Raw genomic sequence first — 20,915 nt, 5'->3', positions numbered from 1 at the left:
ACAGCCTTTTACAGTTGTTAGCTGCAGTCACAGTCCAAACAATAAAGTGATTGGCACGCGAGCATGGGAAGAGGCGGGGGGACGTGATCCAGCGAACCTATCATCGCTGGGCCACGAACAGATGGATGGACGTGACCGTTTCTAAATATATTCTCGCGGTGCCTATTAACGTGTAATATTGGATTTCTTTAGCAGGTGGTAACAATCTTATCACTTTTTGAGAACTTTCGCAATTAGTTTAGGCCGCTCACCCGTGTGCAGTAAACACCCCGGACAGAAAACAAATGTATAGTTCATTCATTATTTTTCTAATAAGGGACGCGAAAAAATTTTAGACGATTTACTCTTCCTCACAGAAGGGTAGTTCTGTCCTTTTTTCCTGTCACTTGAGGGATAGTACACCGAAGCGCCAAAAACATTGGTATAAGCTTGCTTATTCAAATACAGAGATAAATAAACATGCAGAATACGGCGCTCGGCAACGCCTATATAAGACAATAAGTGTCTGGCACAGTTGTTAGATCGGTTACTGCTGCTACAGTGGTTGGTTATCAACATTTAAGTGAATTATATTCGGCGCACGAACAATGGAACACAACATCTCCGAGGTATCGATGAACTGGGGATTTTTCCGTACGACCAGTTCACGAGTGTATCGTGACTATTAGGAATCCGATAAAACATCAAATCCCTGAAATCGCAGCGGCCGGAACAAGATCCTGCAAGAACGGGACCAACGAATCGTTTAACGTGACAGAAGTACAACCCTTCCGCAAACTGCTGCAGATTTCAATGCTGGCCATCAACAAATATCGGCGTGCGAAACATTGAGCGAAACAACATCGATATGTGCTTTCGGAGACGAAGGCCAACTCTTGTACCCTTGATGACTGCACGACACAAAGCTTTACTCCTCGCCTAGGCCCGTCAACACCGACAATAGACTGTTGATGGCTGGAAACATGCTGTTTCGTCGGACGGGTCTCGTTTCAAATTGCATGGAGTGATTGGACGTGTACGAATAAGGAGACAACCTCATGAATCAATGGACCATACATGTCAGCAAGGGACTGTTCAAGCTCGTGGAGGCTCTGTAATGGTGTGGGAGACGTGCAGTTGAACTGAAATGGGATACCTGCTACGTCTAGATACGACTCTTACAGGTGACACGTACGCAAGTATCTGGTCTGATCACCTGCATCCATTCATGCTCATTGTGGTTCCGCGGACTTGGGCAATTCCAGCAGGACAATCCGACACACCACACATTCAGAATTTGCTACTGAGTGGCTCCAGGAACACTCTTCTTAATTTAATCACTTCCGCTGGCCGCCAAACACCCCAGACATGAACATTACTGAGCATATCTGGGATGCCTTGCAATGTGCTGCTCAGAAGAGATCTCCACACCCTCGTACTCTTACCGATTTATGAACGGCCCTGCGGGATTCATGGTGTCAGTTTCCTCCAGCGCTACTTCAGACATTAGTCGAGTCCATTCCACATCGTGTTGCGGCACTTCTGCATGCTCTTGGGGGCCCAACACTATATTAGGCAGGTGTACCAGTTTCTTTGGCCCTTCAGTGTATTAACTACAGAAAATCGCTTTAATTTTGTAAACTGTGACAGAGGTGGTCTGTAGTTCAGCTTTAAGGCAGTCGACTCATTCGCAGAAGTTTGTAGTGGAGGCGTTTCGATTTGTAGGCCTACTTGTCTCATTGGGAAATGGCTTATACCAGAATATAGGAGTGAAGTACCTCGTTCCATTACTCATTTCACTGAAGGTCTGTGTTTCAGCACTAGTGTCTTAGCTCTAAAAAAGTAAGCAATTTGCTGTTCCTATAGCTAAATTAGTTGTATATTACCAGCTATGGATGAATACTGGAATTGCCTTGAGCAGTTATTTGTAATTGCTGTGTTGCGGAGGTCCTGCGTTTCTTAAACATTCAATGCTGCCCTTCGGTATGCAACGTAAGATTGTTTGTGAACTTTGTGTGAAGATGATCCTGCACCAAACTTTTTTACTGTAGTGATACCTCATATTGGTGTAAAGATCTTTAACAGCTCGTGAGTTCATTAACAACATGAAGTAGCTACGACGCCCTCGCCAGTGTACATTCTCCTTACAATGACCACAGAGCAACAGTGTGCGCATATTATCTGCTGTTCTCGCAGCTCTTACTGAATAGTGTTAACAGTTTCTTCACTAGTGATTGTTTTGTACAGTTAAGAAATTTCAAGGACCCTAGAGATTGGGAACAGATACTGCTCGGAAAACGTTAACTGCTGCCTTGAAGTATTACGATGAGGGTACTTCACAGTTTTCAGATTTGCGTCACATCTAGCTACACAGTTCCATTGAAGAAATCGCCACGCCTTCTGCAGCTGAAATAGATTAAATTAGCTCGCCTCAGCTTCCAGACAGAAATATACACAAGACCGCAATTAATCTAATACGACATACGAGCTCCATTTAGAATGAAATTTTCTTGTATTTAACCTTAGTGCTTTAAACTAAGTTCGTGTTTACTTCGCCGGTGACAAACATAGTATTTCGCTACAGCTGTAACACAGAAATGGAAAAAATCGCAACATCAAAACATAATAAATGTAGAGTAACGAAATTTCGGGAACACATATGTCTTGGTAATATATTTAAGTGATTGACATTGAAAGACCACAGGTTAATATAAGTGTGAGATAAGCCAATGCAAATGTGAAATGCTGGTACATTAACAACTGGTGTAACAGCCAGATCGTTGACTGCAAACATGCATACGAGCATACATTGTGTTGTACAGGTGCAGGATGTCAGTCTCTGGGATGGAGTTCCATGCCTGTTACACTTGGTCGATCAGTACAGGGACACTTAAAGCCGGTTGTGTGTGACGCTGGAGTTGTTGTCCGATGATGTCCCATACGTGATCGAGCAGACCAACGCAACATGTCGACACTCTGTAAAGCATGTTGGGTTACAACAGCGATATGTGGGCGAGCGTTATCCTGTTGGAAAACACCCCAGGAATGTTATCCATGAATGGCAGCACAACAGGTCCAATCATGAGATTGACGTATAAATTTGCAGTCAGTGTGGGTGGGATAGCAACGAGAGTCCTCCCGGTGTCGTACGACATCGCACTCCAGATCATAACTCCACATGTAGGGCCAGTGTGTCTTGCACGCTGACAGGTTGGTTGCAGGCCCTCAACTGGCCTCATTCTATCCAACACACGGCTATCATTGGCATCGAGGCTGTGTTCATCAGAAAACACGACAGACTTCGCCCTGTCTCTCCCCTCCCCTCCCCTCCCCATCCCGCTCCCCCGCGCCCTTTGTCCGCAGCTCGTGGTCTTGCGGTAGCGTTCTCGCTTCCCACGCCCGGGTTCCCGGGTTCGATTCCCGGCGGGGTCACGGATTTTCTCTGCCTCGTGATGGCTGGGTGTTGTGTGCTGTCCTTAGGTTAGTTAGGTTTAAGTAGTTCTAAGTTCTAGGGGACTGATGACCATAGATGTTAAGTCCCATAGTGCTCAGAGCAATTTGAACCTTCCCACGCGCCCAGTGAGCTCTCGGTTGACACAACTGAAGTCGGTGATTTCAGGTCAGGGGAATGCTCGCTGCAAGGCATCTGACTCGCAGCTGCCCTTGAAGTAACCGATTTGTAACAGTTCGTTGTATCACTGTGGTGCCGACTGCTCCTCAAATTGCTGCTGCAGATGCAGTACGCTGCGCCAGAGCCATACGCTGAACACGACGTCACCGTTCGGAGCCCGCTTTTCTTTTTTTTTTCCTACCGTACAATTCCTTTGGCCACCGCTGCCAGCAAGCAAGTACAGTTGCTACAGTCCTGTCAAGTCTTCCTGCAATTTCGCAGGAGGAACATCGAGCTGCTCGTAGCCCTATTACACGACGCCGTTCAAACTCATTGAGGTGTTGATAATGGGGTCTTTGTCGCCTTAAAGACATTCTCGATTAACATCAACTCATCAAGTCCAACCTCAAAGGTAACTCACGCTCACGAACGTTACAGCGTGTATAGAAAGTAAACCTGATGCGCATCGTCATCTTTCAGATGTAGAGACACATCTTCCAACTTTCGTTATGTCGCACAACCACTTCTTGCGATTTTTTTTCCGTCGCCGTGTAATACGACAGATCAGCTCTGTCTACAATAGAATTTCTATACACGTATGATTAGTGCTTGAAACTGAGACTTCGTCTTCAGTTAGTAACGAGTCATGATAAGAGCAACTATTTTCGAGAGGATTACTGCTCAGCGTTTTACTCACTGGACGAGAAGAATTTCTCGAAAATACGACACGCTTTCTCGGTGAGATCTGCTCGACAGGGTACACGGCATATGTTGTACGGTCTGTTGACGGAACAGTAACCGGGTTACCTTTTATTGAGAGTTCCTCTCCGAACGTAAACCGTGCCAAAGATTGCCCTGTGCCGATATGTGAGACTGGAACGAAGTTTCAGTAACATCTGCACAACAGTGTCAAGGAAAAAGGCTTGTCTTCACGCTGTCCCCATTTCCACTTGAAAGTCTAAACAATATTTCATGTGAAAGTGTAATTTATGAGCGTTGCACTTCCAAAGATAAGTGACTGCAGCAACATGTGCTCCAGCCAATTATTTTCTAAGTAATTAATTAATCACTGATTTCAGTTCTGTAGCTCGTGTTTAACATGACATAACCTGAAGGAAACAGTGCACACTTGCGATATTCAGAATGACTCCAAGTTCCCAACGTGTCTCAAGTTGACTTTATGTACCTCTTCAGACACTTCCATCAGTATTTCGCACCGCTTCACTCTTTTCCTATGCGTGGCATGTTGTAAACATAGCTAGCAAAATTGTTCAAATGGCTCTGAGCACTATGGGACTTAACATCTTAGGTCATCAGTCGCCTAAAACTTAGAACTACTTAAACCTAACTAACCTAAGGACGTCACACACATGCATGCCCGAGGCAGGATTCGAACCTGCGACCGTAGCGGTCGCGCGGTTCCAGACTGTAGCGCCTAGAACCGCTCGGCCACCCCGGCCGGCTGTCCAGGTTCGCCACCACTGCTAAAATGAAGAGGTCACTTTACACACTAGATAGGCAAAAGAAAGTAGCCCATGTATTGTCAACAACACTGACGCGGGATTGAAAATTGTTAATGACCATCACAGAATATTACGTAAACGAACACCGTTGACGGAGATGCAGCGCTGTGCTCCATTTATCCACGCTCGGTTGATCCAACTGAATCAAGCGTAGCAGCTCTTCCTGCAACAGCGGTTTCAGTGTTCTGCTGTACCTCTGTCAGTGTGTGGAGATTATCTGGGTAGACCAGGCCCTTCAATTTGCCCAACAGGGAAAAATATTGCAGATCAGGCGATCGGGTGGCCACAGGATTACGGTGCTTCTGCTGATTGTCCTCCCCTCAACCACCACATCATGCACGCTTCACAAGGTTGTCACGGCTCCGTTTATCTGACTCTATACTGCTCATACTGTCATTCATCTACAGTGGGTTGTGTTAAACAGTTTATGGACATCCCAGTTAGCATTAATAGTTTTGTGTAAGAATTATGTTATGATGCGTTACGGCACCATACTTCGCGCACCCAACACCAGTCTTGAGATTATGCAACGGGTCTTCTAAGCTTTGTAACTGACCGCTGATATCGGCCGTCCATGCGTCTGTTTTCTTTCTTATAGGTAATAAGGTTATAGTGACGTGGAAAAATTACTGAGTGTTAGAACTAAACTACTTACAAGTGGGAGATAAACCTTGTAATAACCTTCTTGAAAACTTTTTTCAGCCGCCACGCACTAATTCTGCTCCACATCTACATGATTAACCCGCGATTCACACTGTATAACTACTCTGGAGCTCACAGTTAAGTGCCTGGCTGAGGTTTCGTCGAATCACCTTTAAGCTATTTCTCTACCGTTCCACTCTCCAACAGCAAGTGGGAAACACCTAAGTCCTGCTTAGCTAGCTCTGATTTCTCTTATTTTATTATGATGATCATTCATCCCTTTGTAGATAGACGCCAACAAAATATTTACGCATTCTGAGGAGAAAGTTGGTGATTGAAATGTTGTGAGAAGATCCCGCCGCAACGAAAGACGCCTTTATTTTAATGATACCACTCTAGTTCAAGCAAGTCCGCCCCCGGTAGGTGACTGGTCAACGCGACAGAACGTCAATCCCAAGGGCCCGCGTTCGATTCCCGGCTGGATCGGAGACTTTCTCCGCTCAGGGACTGGGTGCTGTGTTGTCCTCATCATCATCATTTCATCCCCATCGACGCGCAAGTAGCGTCAAATCGAGAGACTTGCACCCGACGAACGGTCTACCCGACGGGAGGCCCAAGTCACACTGTAAGTAGGCTGTTTAGGTTCTAAGTAGGCTGTTTAGGTTCTTATATTGGTAACGCCGCCGCCACGTAGCGCTCTCTGCATGAAAATCACTGGCTGTGCTGTGTGCAGTCAGTGGCTAGTTTGCAATGTTGTCTGCCATTGTAGTGTTGGGCAGCTGGACGCGAACAGCGCGTAGCGTTGCGCAGTTGGAGGCGGGCCGCCAGCAGTGGTGGATGTGGGGAAGTGAGATGGCGGAATTTTGAGAATGGATAATCTGGAAGTGTGTCCATCAGAAACAGTACATTTGTACGAATGGATGTCATGAACTGCTATGTATATTATGATTTTTCAACACTATTAAGGTAAATACATTGTTTGTTCTCTATTAAAATCTTTCATTTGCTAACTATGCCTATCAGTAGTTAGTGCCTTCCGTAGTTTGAATCTTTTATTTAGCTGGCAGTAGTGGCGCTCGCTGTATTGCAGTAGTTCGAGTAACGAAGATTTTTGGTGAGGTAAGTGATTTGTGAAAGGTACAGGTTAATGTTAGTCAGGGCCATTCCTTTGTAGGGATTTCTGAAAGTCAGACTGCGTTGCGCTAAAAAAATATTGTGTGTCAGTTTAAGCACAGTCCTGTATAATTGTTCTAAGGGGACGTTTCATATGTCGACCCTTAGCTAAGGATATCTCACTGGAATCTTCTGATTTTTTCTTGTAGTTTGTGTAATTAGTGTAGATTTTGTTTATTGCTAGCGCGTAATTGTAGAGAGAATCTCCTTTGTAGTTGCAGCCTTTCATTGTTGTACAGTAAAACAGTTGTGGCATGCATGTAGATTTACACCAAGTATTTCGCAACTGCGCTTGCAATTAACTAGATATTATTTTCAGTGCTATGTTAATGTGTTCTCTTATTTTTGCTCTTAGAATTGTGTTTTTCTGTGTTGTCGTGTGAAATATTGTGACAATAATGGCGTGTGAAAAACGTAACACTAGGCTCCAAAGTAAACTGAGAAATGACAGTGAAGACGAAAGCAGTGTGTTAGCGCCACCGAGTAATGAATTAACAAATGTTCAAAGTAGTAATTTGGTAATTGTACATAGGGAAATGGAGCGGGCGGCAAACAATGGCAGACAACAATGCAAACTAGCCACTGACTGCACACAGCACAGCCAGTGATTTTCATGCAGAGAGCGCTACGTGGTGGCGGCGTTACCAATATAAGAACCTAAACAGCCTACTTAGAACCTAAACAGTCTACTTACAACACGACATTTATTATTTAGTTCAAGCATTACATCCATGGCACTTTCTCCACTAATTCGCTATAATATAAAACAAGCTGCCTTTCTTTGAACTTTTTCGATATCTTTCCTCAATCCTATCTGATGAGGATCCCACATTGCTCAGATAAACTCCAGAAGAAGTCGGGAAAGCGTAGTGTAGGCAGACGCGTTGCATTTTCTAAGTGTTCTGTCAGTATAGTGCAGTCTTTGGTTCGCTTTCCCCACAACAATATCTGTGTAACCGTATTCAACTGAATTCGCAGCTTTTATATTTGTGTGATTTATCGTGTACCCGAAATTTAGTGGATTTCTTTTAGTGCTCATGTCGATGACTTCACACTTCTCATTATTTAGAGCCAACTACCACTTTTTGCACAATACTGATATCTTGTCAAAATCATTTTGCAGCTGGTTTTGTTCATCTGATCAGGAACAGCAGAGGGCCTATAACTCTTCCTTGGTGAACGCCTGATGTAATTTCTGTTTTACTCCATGACTTTCAGCCAATAACTACGAATTATAACCTTTATGATAGGAAATCACGAATCCAGTCACACAACTGAGACGATACTCCGTACCCATGCAATTTGGTTAGAAGTCGCTTGCGAGGAACGATGTAAAAAGCCTCGAGGAAATGTTAAAACATGGAATCAATTTGACATTCCGTGTCGATAGTACTCGTTACATCGTTAGATTAAAATAGCTAACTGATTTTCACAAGAACGATATTGTCTGAATCTGTGTTGGCCATTTGTCAATAAATTGTTTTCCTTGAGATAATTCATAATGTTTGAACACAAAATGTGTTCCAAAACCCTACAGCAGATAGACGTCATTGATATGGGTCTGTAATTCAGCAGATTACTCCTATTTTTATGCTTGGTTGTTAGTGTGTTCTGTGGAAGTTTCCAATCATTAGGTACGGATCTGTATACGAGCGAACGGTTGTATATTATTGCTAGGTATGAGGCTATTGTATCAGCATGCTTTGAAAGGAATGTAACTGGTATACTGCCTGGACCAGAGCAGTTGCCTTTATAAAGTGGTTTAAGCTGTTTAGCTTCGCCGAAGATACCTACTGCTTACTTACTCATGTTGACAGTTGTTATTGATTCGAATACTGGAACGAACGATTACTTCGTCTTCTTTGGTAAAGGTATTTCGGAAAACCGTGTTTAGTAACTCTACTTTAGTGGCATTGTTATCAATAACATAACCATTCCTACTTTGCAGTAGTGGTACTGATTGCCTCTTGCCGCTGGTGTACTTTACATGCGAACAAACTCTCCTTCAGTTTTATGGAAGATTTCGAGACAGAGTTTCGTTGTGGAAACTATTAAAAGCATCTCGCTTTGAAGATCGTCAGTTTCGAGCTTCTGTGAAGCTTGGGGATTTTGCGTTCATTTAAATTTGGCACGCTGTTTCCATTGCTTCCGCATCAGAGTTCTGACTCGTTTTGTGTTCCTTCGGGGATCAGTAATATCTCTTATTAATTTCTTTGGTATGGATATCTCAACTGCTGTCGACACCATTTCTCTGAATTTACCCCACATCTGGTCTACGCTTAAACAGTGAGATTGGAGGGAGTGGACACTGTCTCTTAGGAAGGCACCAGCGAATTTTTGTCTACTTTTTTAAATAGATACATTTTGCGGTTATTTTTGGCGGATTTGGATGTTACGGTGTTCAGTCTCGCTGCAACTAACTACTGCAACTAACACCTGTATTCGTCATGATGCTCCCTATTTGCTCTGGATTAGTTGTTGCTGAGAAATCAAGTATGCTTCCGCAACCATTTACACTTCAAGAGGGCTCATGAACTTTCTGCATTTTCTTCAACATATCGAGGGCAGATTGCAGTCACAACCAATTGTAATTATGTGAGAGGAATACCTGTTTTAAATAACATTTTCTGGGGAAATTAGTATCTGGCTTAATGATGGGAGCAACCGATTCGCTGGAAAACAATCGACCCCTTTAGCTGTGGTTTTATGTATCAGTTAAATTATTCATTCATTCTTTTGAGTGAAACCAGTCTAAGGAAGCAATCGACGCAGCCAGTTAAAGCTTTACGTTTCAGTTGGAGTGTTAATTAATAAATTAATTAATTAAGACATTCATTCATTTGAGCGGGAGCCAGTCAGGGGGAGCAACCGAATAAAAACAGTATGTTTAGTTAGTTGTATCTGCAGGATTATTATTAATTCATTTATTTCAAGTGGATACATTCTGTGGGGGCGACGGAATGGAAACAGTCGACGCAGTCCGCCTCTTTCAGTTCTGTGGGGAAACATTACATCGTTTTCCCATTGTTAAATCATTGTTGTTGACTGCACGCTGTTATTGCCTGTCGTCACTGTTGGTGCCATTTCGATATCTGCTTTTTATTGAGTGCCAATAAGTAGTTTGTAGTCCAGTTCCACGTCCATGCATATGAATAGGAATTTACTTAATGATGAACTTTGTGTGCAGGAACGTTCAGTGAAAGGTGAAAGGTGAATGGAAGAGATCATAAAGCTGGATAAAAAGTTATCCTCAAGGTAATTTCAATGCTATATCTGTATCTGCAAGGATGACTCATATTATGAACCCATATTAATTACAGAAATTAAAAAACGTAGTTAATGGGGACAATTTCTTTTCCAAAGAGAAACTACAGTACTTCCGACAGGTGACAGTATATGCTCAAAAAGCAAGTGACTAAGTCACAAACATTTTTAAAAAATGTATTTGCATTGACATTTTGATAAAGTATGAATGATCGTGTGGATTTTCCGTTCACATCGCCTCAGAATTTACAGAAATATGAATATCGGTGGTGCGTGCAAACCAGCGGGGAGAGAGACAGAGAGAGAAAGAGGGCTTCAATAAATTTTAATAACAAAGTAATCGTTCATTTCTTTAAACATACTATAATGTAGCACCAATTATAAACCTTTCAAAACGAAAGAAACATCAATGTTTAGGACGAATACGAGAAGTAATAAAATGTCGTATTTCAGTAAATAAATCTAGAAACTTTGAAAATACTTCACTTTTAGAAATGTACTTTTTATTCAGTTTTCCTTGGAATATGATACGTTGTATGTCTCTAGAAAAGTTCGCAAACCTAATCATGATTCATGTATAGCCGGAAAGGCTGGAAAAGTAAGTAAATGAAATCGCCCAAACACGGATACTGAGTGAAACAATTCACGCACCCTGCCGTTAAGTGTGAGAGACTTGTGTTATCCGGGTGTGTCACATTAACCAGGGGACCGTGCCTCCCCGTGTCACCGATTGCGTTCAAATTTGTGACATGTAAGGTGTTGTGGGTTGGCAGGAGACCAACACCGCAATATTAGAGGAAGCCGAAAGGCACGCGTTTTAGCTCACGCAGGCTGGCGTGAGGTCTGGAACAGGACAAGGAAATTAGACTTTAGCAAAAATGGATGTAGCTGTCGGAATACTTAACTTTAATCCGTAAATGGTGAACGTCGCTCTTGACGGTACATGTTTTACAGCATCAATAGTAACTGGTAATAGCGCCTTGCTAGGTCGTAGCAAATGACGTAGCTGAAGGCTATGCTATCGTCTCGGCAAATGAGAGCGTATTTTGTCAGTGAACCATCGCTAGCAAAGTCGGCTGTACAACTGGGGCGAGTGCTAGGAAGTCTCTCTAGACCTGCCGTGTGGCGGCGCTCGGTCTGCAATCACTGATAGTGGCGACACGCGGGTCCGACGTATACTAACGGACCGCGGCCGATTTAAAGGCTACCACCTAGCAAGTGTGGTGTCTGGCGGTGACACCACATAAGGGACTTTGCCAGGAATGAAAGTGACAAGTGGGAAGCTCTAGATGGCTAAACGTTTAGAAACAATTTAATTTTTTCCGCGGGTCGGGCGAGACATGAGCCTTTTATCTTTTTATACCTGGGATTCACAGTCATGTAGAACTTTATTAAAAACATCATATTTACGCCAGTGACTGTAAGACTTTCTTTATTTCACGATTGCGATTTCGGCCTTAGGCCATTATCAAGTGCAGATTTTTGTGGCTTTACGCCATGTCAGCATAAAATGAGCTGACACATTTATACATGAGTGCCCATAGACTATGTTGTTTTATGACATATGGATATGTGTGCTCGCAATATGTAACAGCGTCACGAATGTATTCAATAATAATGACAACGACATATATATGTCTCAGCTCATTTTAAGTTGACATGGCGTAAAGCCATCAAAATCTGCACTTGATAATGGTCTAAGGTCGAAATTGCAATCGTGAAATAAAGAAAGTGTTACAGTCACTGGCGTAAATATGATGTCTTTTATATGAGCCTTTTATGTTAGCGTAGTTTTCAGGCAACGGCTGCTGCGACGGACAGAGAGCAGAATGGTAATCGTAGGGTGGTAATCCTAGGGTCGTGGGGCCGAGATTCTACACAGAAACTCTTTTTTATCATTTTTATTTTCAAATTTTACGTTACTTGCACTGCAAATAAAACTAAATAATGTTCAGTGTTTTGTATTTACTGGTATTTTCATAAAAAAGTATGACAAAGATAGACAAAGGAAAATTAGGGATTGCAAATAAATTTCGAAGTAAGGATTGAACTTAACAGCACCCACGAGGACCCTGCAAATAACTTTCCAAGAAGGGGCTGTAATTACACTGTCTGACAATTTCTAACGAACAGATACATTGTTGCACAAGAGTAATCACTGTCAATGAAGGACGACATGAAACACACTAGTGGGACTGTTGACGAAATATCGATATTTTTTCCACAAATTTCGATTAATGCAGACGATATCTGGTCTGTCGATGTATCGACATGTCGATAACCAAATAAATAATCTGCTGAAAATATTTTTATTTTATATTATATTTTTCCCAATTTTGGTAAATATTAGAAATTGTTGATTTGAAATTGTAGAACATAATTTTAATTTCACTGAGTCTTACTACTTTTTGAGCTCTCACCACGTCCAGTGTTTCTGCTTGACTGTGTGAAGCAAGTAAAGTGGCACAAAGAAGTCCGATTGCACTGGAGGTGGCGATATGGGTAGAAAACAAGATTTCCGATGTGAAGAAACAGCACACCAGTTGCGTTAGACACAATTTTTAATGCAAGTAGTGTGCTATTTCTTCACATCGGCATTCTTCAAAAGCAGTTACAGAAAATGACGGACAAAAACGTAAATGAAAAGATTGTTCTTTGCGGCGGGCGGAGACGTGTGAATGAAATGCTGACGTAATCGGCGCTACTTACAGGAACTGCAACGTTTAACTTCATCACGAATTTTGACACTACAACTGACGGGCCGCTGGCATTTGCAGAATTGAAAAGAACCGGGGGTCAACATGGTGTGTTCAGACAAATCCGATGCTTGATGAAACCGAACGACGGACCCATCGGGCAAATACCATTGTTAGCAAAGTGGTTGTCGCCAAGCGTTAACGTGCATCGTTTTCCTTTCCATTCTTGCTCTAAAGCAGGCTGCTAGCTTGTTGATGTACAGCATATCTAATAATAAATCAGTACTTGAATATACGAGTATCGCTCCGAGCCGGCAGTATATTTACCATGTGCAGCTGATATTTTTATGGGCCGGTACGTCGATATTTATCCGTCGTTATATCGATACTGTTCTCGATATAACAGTGGTCGATGATGATTTTTTTTTAATATTCCCGAAATTTTTAAAAATATCAACAGTCCTACATAGTACATACGTAGCAGAGGTGGAGTAGTATATTTCTAACGAAAAAAATACAGATTTCACCACAAAGGAAGACAGGATAACGGACATAAATAACGTTCACTTTCGACACAGGTCAGACTCCAACATAATGGTCGATATTGGACTCCCAGTAAGGAATGTGACCTCCTTGCGCACTAATGCACATTTTACACCTGCATTCATGCTGGCTAATAAACCTGTTGAGGAGTCCTTGGGGCATATAGTCGCACTCCTCTCTCAAGACGGTTTTCAGTTCTTGCACGGTTCGGGGACTAGGTATTCGTTGAGAAACACGTCTGACAAGAGCATCCCAGTCATGCTCTATATGTTTTAGGTCTGTGGAGTACACAAGCCATTCCATATATTCGATATCTTTGCTTTCCAGTATGTCCAACACCTCAGCAGTCCTGTGCGCGCTGGCATCGTCGTCCACAAACAGAAAGTCGGGGAGGGCACACATAAACAGACGGACATAATCCAGAATAATCTCCTTGCAATACCACTATGGTGTAACGGTACCTCGTGAAAAAATATGTGGCGGTGTTCTGCCACACCAGAACACCTAGACCATACCGATGACATTCATGAACATTCTGTGGTGTGTAACATGTTCCCCTCTCTCTATACGCTAACTGGTGGCCAGAATCACTTGTCATAGTGAAGCGGGATTCATCGGAGAACACCACTCTTGACCACCGTTGCTGATCTCAAACAACATGTCCCCTAAACAACGAACTCTTTCTGAACGATGGCGTGGTTGAAGTGGGATGTATTTAACAGGCTTGACAACATACAAGCCAGCCTGTTTAATCTCTGAAAAATGGTTCTGGCAGAGACACGTGTAGCCACGTGTAGCGGTAGCGGTTGCTGCGTCTGCAGCTTTCCGCCAAGGAGTGAGTCGTCCATTCCTTTTCACCACTGTCGATTCCCTTACGGTGTGGTGGTCGTGTACGGCGATAGACATGCGTTCGCATAGCATTTCTACCTTCAGCGGCCTTTTTTAATGAGCTGACGCTTTTGGAGACACCCCCGTTATTGTGGCCACAATAGAGACATTTGAACGTCTTTGAGCCATCCAACTGTAGTCCAAGATCTAATCCTGCAAATGATGTCTTGTAGATATGGTGCCGTACCACACGGAATATCACACTAATCGGTGCCACAACAACCTCCGTCAAACACCGTACTGCATGAACTGTCGAATGCATACAGAGCGTTCGTTCAAATGGTTCAAATGGCTCTGAGCACTATGGGACTTAACATCTGTGGTCATCAGTCCCCTAGAACTTAGAACTACTTAAACCTAACTAACCTAAGGACATCACACACATCCATGCCCGAGGCAGGATTCGAACCTGCGACCGTAGCAGTCGCGCGGTTCCGGACTGAAGCGCCTAGAACCGCGAGACCACCGCGGCCGGCAGAGCGTTCGTGCACAGTCTTCCCTGCAGTTAACACGTCTCGTCCTCTACATTTCCTTTTACTATCATTGGTCGGGTGTTCCGTAGAAATTGTCAGTTGTTCCATAGCAACTGGCAAGTGTTTCTTAGCACGAAGTTCTCGTGTACGCCTTACAATCCCTTCCTGGAAATTAATTTGCAATCCCAAATTTTACTTTCCTTTCCATGCCTTCTGAGAAAATATTAATAAACACAATGTACTGAACATTGTTTTGGTTTTTCGCAGTGTAACTAAATTAAAAATTGAAAATAAAAAAATAAAAACAGATCCTGCGTAGAAGCTCCAACCCAGGACCCTTGGCTTACCGTTCTGTACCCTTTCCGCTGCATCAATCGCTGTCTGCAAACTACCCTAACACAGGTGGTTCATGTCTCGCCCAATCCGCGAAAAAGCGCTATTTTTTTCAGGCTTGGTCATTTGGAGCTCCCACTTGTGTGACTCTCATTTTTGATCGAGTTCTGCGTGTACCATAAATTTGCAAGAAATCGGTGATGCCGAGCAGAAGTGGTGCCCTTATAAGTAAACGACTCATACTCAGAGAGTGAATAAAAATATTGGTATAAGATTTTTTTTAACTCAATCACTTTTTATGATACAAACATTACCCGTTTCCGCCTTCAAGGCTAGAAGAATTGTTCACCAAATGCTACCCAAAGCGCCAGAATATCGCCCTTGAAGGCCGAAGCTGGTAATGATTGTATCACAAAAAAGTGATGGAGTCAAAAATAAAAAAATAATACCTTACAATAAGTCAGCCATCGTCTCCGCAAACGGAATGGCATTTTCTAGAACATTCATATAGCTGACATGGCGAAGAGGCTGGTTTTATTCGGTTGTTTCATTCGGATGAAAAAACCGACTGAATGAAAAAGCAATGGACTAGCCTTGTCAAAACCAGTCAGCTGTCTCATCACTAATCTGGACTTAGCAATGCGCACGGCGACGGCAGCCTGTCAGTGGGTCTAATAATTGTAAGGGTAAGGGGTGCCCAGAGATCAATACCGTTAAACAGTGGCGGTTCGTGAGCATACATTCTGAGCATCCACAAATATTTAGACTGAGATAAATTTGAGAGTATAAATTTTATAGCATCTGCTGTATAACAATTGTGCTTATCAACAAGTTTATATAACTACAGCATCTGGCAATAATAATAATGATAATAATAATAATAATAATAATAATAATAATAATAATAACATGCACAACTTATCTCACAAAAGAAAAACAGTTTTTGTCCAATTTTGTTGTTTTGTACAAATTAAATACAGTTTAGGGCAAGAAACAAATAATATACAAGCTTTCGATACTCCCGTTTCGCATTTTTATGTAAATGGGAGTTTTCGCGGCCTTTTTATTTTTTCGAACAAATGTACGAGATCCCTAACACGTTTATTAGTCCACAAATTAACTTCCGGACACCAACTTACGCTACTTGTAAACTTCTTTGTCAAATGGTTCCTTGCTGTCACGCTTATTTAATTTCGTCACTTTCTCAATCAACGGTCGTGGTCTGGGAGGTCTTCGTTCCTTTGCGGATGACTTTTCCGGGCACTTTACTTTTCTGTTAGCCTTTAAAATAGACGGAACAGATTTCGTGTTGACACTGCACATGAAAGCCGATCCCCACTCAGTAAACAAACTGCCGTTTTTGGAAATGATTAAATTCAAGTAGTAACGTATACCAACATGGTCGCTTGACTGTAATACAAATGAGGCGCTGAGAACCATAAGGACCTATAGGACACCGTCGTCGATCCCACGTTTAAGTGAATATCAGAGAAACCAGTGAGACAGGTTTTCGTGAATGTTCATATATACAATGGGGGTCTGATGCACAAATAAATCTGACTCACCATAAGATAAAGCATGAATAAATACCACAGTCTCACAACTGATAATGATGACGACGTACTTTAGGCCTTTATAGTTCTCAGTGACTCAAATGTATTACTGTATGATAAAATTCAAAACTTAATATACTATGCACTTATTCAGAAACCAACAAAAAAAGTTTTTCTATCAGTATATCGATAACATATACTGACGTCCGATCTAATTTTACTAAATACTGAGTTAAATGGCATATCTGAGGAGTGTACTGCAGTCTAGAGAGATTTATACCAAGTGAACAGGGACAACAGTCTGCTGCCGCATGCTACCACCTGGTGGCATTGACTAAACTTGTAGTTGAGTGGTAATAGCCAGCTGTGCACGCCATGAAGCGCGCACATTGTTTATCAAATCCGTTTGATCCGTAAAGCAAAAGCTCCTTGAAACATACACAACTCAAGATGTGCTCAGTACCCTGATGCCAAGTTCCACGGAGTCTGGAGGAGTAACAATACATATCGCGGCAGATTTAGTGGCATGTATTTCAGATTACCGCATTTATATTTCATTAAACAGCATTCAAAGAAAAATATCCATAAATCCGCAAGGTGTCAAAAGTTAGGATGTTCACGTGCTCTTGCGCTCTTACACAGCAACCGCCACTGTCGTTAAATGAAGATTTGATTTTAGCTGTGTATCAGTCAGTCTTTGCTTTGTATGATTGCAGAAATGACGAATGATATTAATTACACCAGACCAGGTTATTTGAATGAACTTACTGTTAAGACTGAATGAAATATGTAACTGTTATCTACGGATTTCAAGGCGCAGTGCTTCTAATGTTTATTTTCAAGAACAGAAGTGGGAAAACGTTATTTCAGTAATTCGTCGTTTTCATTGCTGTTTTGAGAAAGTATGATTCTCTGGATTTTCAGTCTGTTAGATGCAGAGCAGGATTTTTATTGATATGAAGAATATTACGTGAAGTTAAGACCATATAACTAGTTCTTGGAAAATATAGATATTCTTTAGACTTACGTATGGAAGAGAAGAGCTTTATTTAAACCAGTCAGACACACATTTACGGCTTCAGATAGACAGTTTAGTCAATCAACGTTGAGCATATTCGGAGATTATGAATATTAGGCCCCTATTTGATAGAGCGAGAACTCATTATTACTTAAACGCCATGGAAAAGGATTCTAGAATAGGTATCAGTTACATGCAAAGTTTCGACAACATCATCAAACGCCACGGTGCTGATGGGGATTTTCTGACGCGAAATGGCGCATGTTCTTTGAGTTCACGTACCGTCACTATGCGTGCCAGGCCCCACCCGAACAAATGAAAAAGGATTCAAATATCCTAATTCCACTTCACTCAGAAACCACCGGCAGAATCGGTTGATGCAACGAAATCACAGTGTTCAGCATTTTCTGTGACGGACAGTTCTGTTGTTCGCTAACCAGGGTCAATTCTGATGCAGTCTTATAGATATTTTCCGGGCCAGTTTTATTTGCTCCAATTTGTGTTATACTTGCACTCTGTGAGAATTACAAGTTTATTTTTATTTAAAGGAGATAAAAAATTTGCCACGTCCCTTTCTCTCATTGGATACCATACAGGACACCACGAAAATAATCAAAGGCAGGTAACAGCACATTATTGTAATGAACACAGTTCACATGTCTTCATTGTGATTACTTTCGAGTTGCTCATGACGTTATGCGATTAAAAAAAAAAAAAACAGGCGTATACTGATAGCTGTCGTACACCCAAATTTCTTCATGAAAATATTGCTTCTATAGATAGAGATAAGTGACGAACAGACCCACTTTCCCGCGTGTAGCGTGACAAGATGATAACCATTAACAGTCTGTGACAGGCAGTTCTGTTCATAAATCCGCAAATATTGTGCATATCAAAAGTATAGAGAGAGAGTAACAGAGATGCTGAAGAAATTCAACTGGCAGACACTTGAAGAAGATTATCCTGAGGAAGGCTAATGACAGTTTTTGATTAATAATTAGTACTGCGGGAAGTGCCCTCTGCCATGCACTTTAGTGAGTTTGTGAAGTATGCATGTAGAAGTAAATGTATCTGTGTGAATTGTGTAACCTTTTTAGTGTTTATTATATTTCAACTGTTTCTTTATTTCAAGAAGTGGAGATTGGGGACCAACCAAGAATTTGCCTTATACATTGTGGAGAACCGCCAAAAAACCACATTCAGGCTGGCCATTGTAATACACCGACGAACATTAATAAACCACGTGGATTCGATCCTGGTGTAGCTCACTTTCCTGCCACAGAATCTAGCGAGCTACTCGCTCAGCTATACAAACGTATTGGTCACATATCATAACACGTGGTATATTAAACATTACCTTGTACCACGGCTTTTCGAGAATGGATATGAGTGAGTGTACGAATACTGTAAACCACGTATACTTTGACCGATCTTCAGATTCAAAGTGTGATTATTACGACCATTTTTCTTCCGTGTTACGTTAGTGAACAGAGAGGCTTGTATGAAAATATTACATACTAATTAGTACACTTTCTAAAATGCAGAGGAGGAAATGGAAAAAAATTGTAGGTGATCAACGTTAACATGGATTTGGGGGTACATTAACTGGACTATACTTCTACCACAACCGTCAACTACCATTCCATTTGCGATCTATATTTCAAAACCACAATGAAACCTTCACGACCCAGGGATAAATATACTGATCTAAAATTTTCTTAAGTAGTTTACTAAGCCTCATAAAAGAAGAAACCTCGTATGGTAAATGAATCAAACAATATGACCCATCACCAAAATTATAAATATAATGGAAGGTACCAGGATGGAGTACGACGCACGTAGCTCTAAATTCAGTTGAGCGTAATACCTTGAATTTCATCCGTCTGAAACGTACAGGGTAAATCCTTATTTCAAAACATCCGTTGCGGTTAGAATTAAGATTATCCATTTATTAAGTCAACATCTGGCACTTGTGGCCAGACAAACTTCATTCCTTGTTTTCGGAGGTATTTGACATTACATGTCATACCTGAAAACTGCCTGAACGACAAGAGCTTGCAGTTTGAGTAATATATGACTGACATTTATTTTCGCTAGTTGTAGACTCATTAACAGCTACAAATGATCCTTAGTCTATATATCGACGGTTAGTTTTATTTATTTCTTAGTTTCACACTGCCATAGGCATCTACATCGTTTAATAAATTGCGTTTTCGTAATCCTCTGATGACAATGACCAGTGGTCGGAGTAACCACAGAAAAGAGAAACCACGCACGTGATCTCTGAAATCATAATGTACCGGCAGACATACGGATGCGAACAAAAAAAGTAATCGGTGGTCTGTTCCGAGAATTATTCGAGTAGCACACATGTTATAGTTGAAAACATTAATGGGTTTGTAGTTTAGTGACATCAAGTGGTTCAAATGGCTCTAGGCACTATGGGACTTAACATCTGAGGTCATCAGTCCCCTAGACTTAGAACTGCTTAAACCTAACTAAACTAAGGACATCACACACGTCCATGCCCAAGGCAGGATTCGAACCTGCGACCGTAGCAGCAGCGCGGTTTCGGACTGAGGCGTCTAGAACCGCTCGGCCATTAGTGACATCGGTGGATTTTGCAGAACCAGATTTGATTCAAATGGTTCAAATGGCACTGAGCACTGTGGGACTTCTGAGGTCATCAGTCCCCTAGAACTTAGAACTACTTAAACCTAACTAAGCTAAGGATATCACACACACCGATGCCCGAGGCAGGATTCGAACCTGCGACGTAGCGGTCGCGCGGTTCCAGACTGTAGCGCCTAGAAGCGCTCGGCAACAACGGCCGGCCCAGATTTGAATACACTTTTATGTGCACAACTGCAGGTTGCAATAGGTTCACCAAGTTTTGCGCAAGAAAATCGGCAGAACGTGGCGCCATCTATCATCAAACAGTATAGATTGAACACCTAACTGAGAGCTGTAAAGCTTTTGGTGTTGAGTGTTCAAAGTAACCACGGTGGCTGTCCGTAAAAACGCTAACTGCAGTGGAAATCGGACTCTGTGAAATGGGGTTTCACAGTTTCCAGCAATAGCTCGGTCTCAATAACTGGGTTACTTCGTTGCTGCAATCTCTACTACATTTTTTCCCGAGGCGTCTTACACCGAACGGCCGCTTATTTGTCTCTGGAAAAACCCTCAGCCGCTCCGATTCTAGTTGAAACTACTTCACCCC

The 20,915-nt window shown here is 42.1% G+C and overlaps 1 long non-coding RNA gene across 1 annotated transcript in view; it reads right to left on the bottom strand.

Annotated features, from left to right (window-relative positions):
* Positions 1-20,915, bottom strand: part of LOC126175505 (uncharacterized) — a 52,252-nt gene that overhangs the window by 4,714 nt on the left and 26,623 nt on the right. The gene's annotated exons all lie outside the window — the stretch shown is intronic.

This window comes from Schistocerca cancellata, chromosome 3 (genome assembly GCF_023864275.1).
Source record: "Schistocerca cancellata isolate TAMUIC-IGC-003103 chromosome 3, iqSchCanc2.1, whole genome shotgun sequence".
Taxonomy (NCBI): domain Eukaryota; kingdom Metazoa; phylum Arthropoda; class Insecta; order Orthoptera; family Acrididae; genus Schistocerca; species Schistocerca cancellata.
This window is presented reverse-complemented; position numbering and strand designations above follow the sequence as displayed.